Below are 6083 nucleotides of genomic sequence, written 5' to 3'. Positions count from 1 at the left end.
TCACTTATTTTATTTAATAATTGGTTTACATTGTAATTTATTCTATGTATACATGTATTTATCTCATATATATTTATATACTCTGTATTTAACATTCTTTGAGACGTTTTAACCTGATTACCAATTACATACTATATGCTATATACTATATACTATATGCAACGGTGTTACTTAGTTGTTATATAAAGAAAAACACAAAAACAAATTTACAGGAAAGTTTTGGCTATGCCACTCGTCATGTTTCTCCAGTTCTCAAGTCGCGGGTCGCTCCTTTAGGAAAACGGGGGGTGGTGTTACGATCCAAAATATCGTATTTCGGAATTATGGGAATAAATTCTACTTTTCGGCATTGTAGGCCATAGGTCAGAAATAGACTGGCGATGACGAATCTGGGCAAACATGATGTAACTGAAATTCACATGATTGGTTAGAGAAAAGTATATAATAACTTTTATGATGGCATGACTTGCTATTTATATAGTCGTTGTGTAAATTCCATTTTATTCGAAGTATACTTAAGATGAGAATAAAACATCCAGAATCAGGAGAGGAGCTCACGAGAGACGAGCTCTCGGATAGGTGATTCAGGCAAGCCGAAATATCTTCTCAGTCGTGACTAATTCCCGACTTGGACCTGAACGATCCCGTACGAGAGTATGAGAGTGTGAGTGCTAGAGTCTAACGTCTGAACTATCCATACTTATACCGTTCAACTCTACGACACCCAACACCAGTGTATAAAATTTGGTAGCCGTATGGCTGAGGATTGAGTATTTATTTGGGATTTTTAATTTTACAAATTTAAACATTTTTTCATGGCTTCCTACTTGAAAAATCTATGTGAAACATTATATGTCAATTCCTTGTTTGTTACTAAATAATTTACAAAAGATGTGTATGTAGAACGTTATGTAACAACCGTTATTTACACTTGTCTATTTTGAAGATGATTTTCATTTCTGTCTTGTATGTTCCTTTTACGCAACTCCCATAGAGGACAATACAGGGAGGGTCCTCTGAAAAGTGGTGGGTTTTTTTGTGCTCACAAGATAAGAGAAAGGGTATACTTTTCAGCATGCACAGGTATCGCAAACATGTCAGTGTCAGATTTCGTTGACAATGCGGTGACATACACATTAAATATGAAACCATGGTGGCACCGGAAATACCCGAAAACTCTCGAAGTAAATCCGAAGCAAACTGACTGAAAAAAGGTCATTTTAAGGTGTTTGCAGACGCTTTTTAAAGTTTTAAAACCAGAATACATTTCACAAACATGTCGTCTAGCAAAATACCAATAGTGAATGTAAGCATTTTGAATCACCATTAAGAATTCAGTGTAAGTTCAATTTCTCACCTATAAATCATTAAATGGTCTCGCCTCTCAATATCTTGATGAACTTATTGCAGTTAGCAACCCTACAAGATCTTTGCACTCAAGTCATCATACAACACTCAAGGTTCCCAGGACAAGACTTTAATCATATGGAGATCGATCTTTTAGCTACGCCACTTCAGGTCTTTGGAACCAACTGTCAAACACCGCATGTCCACTCTGCACCAAATATTGAGACTTTCAAGCAAAGAATACCTTTTCAAAAGAGTTTTTTGTGATAGTATTTATTGTAAAACGCCAGTGAGCATCACTTGATGGATACTAGGCACTATATAAACCTCTTTATTATTATTATTATTATTATTATTATTATAAGTAAATCCAAATATATTTTATGTTATTCCTATTCATACACATTTGTATTTTGAATGCAGATTTATCATTTAAAATAGCGATCTGACTTGACGTGACAGAGTATTGGAATAAACGTGTGTGTGTGTGTGTGTGTGTGTGTGTGTGTGTGTGTGTGTGTGTGTGTGTGTGACAGAGAGTATTTAGTGAATACTTACAGTAATGTAATATAAGTAATGTAATTTTATCCATCTGCGATTCACATTTTAAACCAGTTCTAGGATTGTTCACCATTTGTTTTAGTTTCATGTTTGTCTCAGTATTGAATCTTTTTAGCATCATATGTGTTTGGAATCGTTTTGCTTTAACTTTTTACCTGCATTTTCTTTGGTACTTTTTATTCAATTGTTGTTTTCTTTCCAATCTTTAGCTTTCAATTGTATTCACCTCATTCTATGAGTGCAAGTCAAAAGCCAATTTCCAATACATTTTTATGCAAATGGAAATAAAATTATACATTTACATGGACTGTTGTATTTGAATAAATCATACTATTAATTATCATGGTGTCTTGGTATATATATAATAACACTAATTTATTCATATATATATATATATATATATATATATATATATATATATATATATATATGTGTGTGTGTGTGTGTGTGTGTGTGTGTGTGTGTGTGTGTGTGTGCGTGTGCGTGCGTATATATGTATGTATTATGATAATAACATTAATTTATTCCCATACTAGTCAATGGTGCATACCACGTGGTACGATCATGCTTGCAGAGTTTACTGCCGCACTTTTACTTGCTACACTCGTGCACTCGTGAAAGTATGTGAGTAGAGAACGCTGCAAGCAATCGTGCAGTTACTCCATGTACTTGCACTCGCGTGTAATGGGGTTCTTTTATCTTATGGACTGCCCTTTTTATACACAAAGTAGAGACAATTTCTTTCTTTCACTATCAAATTTATACGCAGAATTTCAGACCATGGATCATACTACAAAATTCTATTACATGATGAGTAATAATTCTTACTACTTGAAGCTTATATTTGTGAGAAACTACAGCTCACGAATACATAGCACAATGTAACTGTTGATTACCTAACTTTCTACTTGACAGCTATAACCGTTGTAAAAAGCAGATATTATGGGATGCATAACACATTCTAGAGTGTGTCATTATATTGTTGGTTTATTCTGTGGCTTCAAGTTATTTCCTTATTAATAACCTTTCCATTTCCTTGTCAGAATAGTGGTGTGAAGGACATAGCTTTGTCATGCAAACCTAATTGTTCAAGCTATTTGCAAGACTTAATGTCAGGAAATACTCGTTCATTCATAGAAGTGTGGATACACGATAGTCTCCCTATCGCCGCTGTCACAGCAGGAACAATTCAGGCATTTGAAAACCATTCATAAACTGCGGAAGGGTCAACCCTTTAGATTTGACTTTTACGAAGCTAAACCTAGACAGAATCAAACACAACTGATATTAGAGGCCCAGCAAGGCTTACAGAGATAAACCTACTTCTAGACAGAATCAAATGGGGCTGAAATTAAATTAGAGGCCGAGCAAAGCTTACATGTATAGAGATAAGCCATCTCAAGAATAGATCCATAGATACACCTACTCCTAGACAGAATCAAATACAACTGATATTAGAGGCCCAGCAAGGCTTACAGAGATAAACCTACTTCTAGACAGAATCAAATGGGGCTGAAATTAAATTAGAGGCCGAGCAAAGCTTACATGTATAGAGATAAGCCATCTCAAGAATAGATCCATAGATACACCTACTCCTAGACAGAATCAAATAAAGCTGACACTAGAGACCCAGCTGGGCCTACAGTCAGAAGAGGACATTTAAGTATCTGTAATCTGTAACTAGATTATAATAGTAGGAAGTGATAGTCTCTAATGCATACAATATAATATAATCTCTTCTAATCAGTGGTCATATTCACTTTAGTATTTCTCATCATAACATATAGCAGGGTGTCACCAAGCAGTAGAAGGGTAAGTGTTACCAAAAAGTAGATGGTGGCTATTATAGCTTAAATGATGTAGACTTGGTGTTTCATTCACCGGGTATTACGTTTTTGACACAAAGATAAATATATTTCAACCCTAGACTAACAATAACAGAGACACAATAAACACACAGCAAGATCCTTTGCACAGCACTAATAAGTATTGCTGTTCTCTCAAAGTGCAGTAAAACTTCTAAAGACAAAATTGCACACGGACTAGATGATTTTAATGGCTGCAATTGTCCATTTTCTAACTGATAATCAACATTTCAACTCGTCAGTGACTACTTCTATATCCCCACTGTGCACGACATCTATGTAATTGTTTATTTTGCATTAGAAGTTGTCTGAGGGTGTGTAATAAATGTCATGTTGCATGATGAGTGAAATACCAAGCCTACATCAGTTTAGTTGTAACGAGGTACAATCGCCGACATCAGACCATGGACGAATTGAATGATGATATAGACAAGGTGGGAAAGCTTGAGAGGACGTAATCGAAAAACACTACCAAAAAAAGACATCCTCGCTTCAGTTTGTTCATGAGTAAAATGCATGATTAAACAAAGACTTATCTATGCATATACAATTGTAGCGTTGCGTTGTCGGGTTTTCTCTTTTAATGATGTTTGAAGGATAATGTTAGTCACTTCCGCATTTCAAGCTTTCCTACCTTGTCTATTTCTACACATACGTTGCAAAAGTAGTCATGAAGTATTGTACGATTCATAGAAATATTTGCCACAGTTGTGTTATATGAACTCAGAAAAGGGGAAATTTAAGAAATAATTTCTAAAAAAACGTCCTTATCGTGAAAATTTCGTCGCTTCGCATAGCGTTGTGTATACTATAAACTGTCTGTGTGTCCGCTAGACGTTCTGTCTCACGAGCTTCTACAACACATGTATTACAGAGTATTCATCCTTATAACATGTCATGTATGTACACGTCTACATGATACGCTGTGTTCCAACGTATTCAGACGAAATGTATAGAGGTACCATCAATTTACCCTTTAAATATACTAATACAATCACTGAATTATTGTACAGTTGAAACATTTAGAACGTTGTCAGCTGCCTGTGGATCTACAGTAGTCAAATGAATTTTCACAAATCACCAGTGACATCTGAAACAATAAAGGGGGACAGAATAAAAACGTACGATGCGCATGGTTTGGAATGACGCGCGCGAGGACGGGAAACAAAATTTTTTTTTTGACCTAATAAATGCTATAAATCGTTTTCCCCTTGGTAATGACGTCAAGAAATTACTACATGGCGCCCTCAATGATTAAATTCAATATTCATGGTGTTATTAGGTCCTTGTCTCGGTTACCCAGACTCTCGCCGCTGGGGGTTCTGCCTACGAGACTTCCCCAAGTGAGAGTCTGGGGAAACGAGATTCCAACTCGCCCACGACGGAAGTAGCTTTTAGAGCAGTTCATGCTGGGGAATACATCATGTCCACCCACCACCCCACCCCCAGCTACTCTACTCCCCTTATTTGAGTATATGTATATGTACCGCCCTTTGGGGTGTATTTCAAAGCCCTTTGGTCTAAAATGGGGTATATTTTTTTTGAGTTGAAGTGTCTAAAACAGGGTTGACTTTGCATTATTTTCAATTTTGTTTGATCTGAATTTGTAGAGCACATTGAGCACAAAGTGGGAAAGTACTAAATAAAAACCAATATTATTATTATTATTATTTAAAATGTGGTTCATTGTCCTTTAAAATGTATTTAGGAATAATCTGTCATCTTTTAAAAACCTGTCATGGTCTAACAATGTGGTATTGATATATCGATTTTTGGTCAAAGTGGGTCTAAAATGCCGGGGACCTGGGCTTTCCAGCACTGGCCACACACCCTACCAGAGCTGGCCATTGGTACCCCCCCCCCCTCTCAACTGGTATCCCCCCCCCCCTTTCCCAGGCATCCAACATTGTATGCTAAACGACTTTACTTTTAAGCGATTGATACAACAAAATGCCCGTTTTTTATGACTTGGAAGAAATGTACTGTGTGACCGGTTGGGGTAGTTGAAACGTGGTTTCCCCAGTCTCTCGTCTGGGTGGTCCAATACACGTGTATTACCATTAGTCGGATCAGTAGACGTTTACACTCACGGCATAATGTGTTAATAGCTAGTGAGTTTGTTCTAGCAAGCTACTAATTAATGCAAAGCTGATAAACTCAGATAAGACATTGGTATCAGGTAGGAAATACAAAAAAGCAGTGAGAGGAAACAATGAGTATTTTAAAACTTTATTTGATATATATATCGCGAGTACAAAATTGATTATTTGTCCTTTACCCTGTGGTTGAACTGATAAATCGTGATGTTCG

The sequence above is a fragment of the Glandiceps talaboti genome, chromosome 19, assembly GCF_964340395.1.
Source record: "Glandiceps talaboti chromosome 19, keGlaTala1.1, whole genome shotgun sequence".
Lineage (NCBI taxonomy): Eukaryota > Metazoa > Hemichordata > Enteropneusta > Spengelidae > Glandiceps > Glandiceps talaboti.
This window is presented reverse-complemented; position numbering follows the sequence as displayed.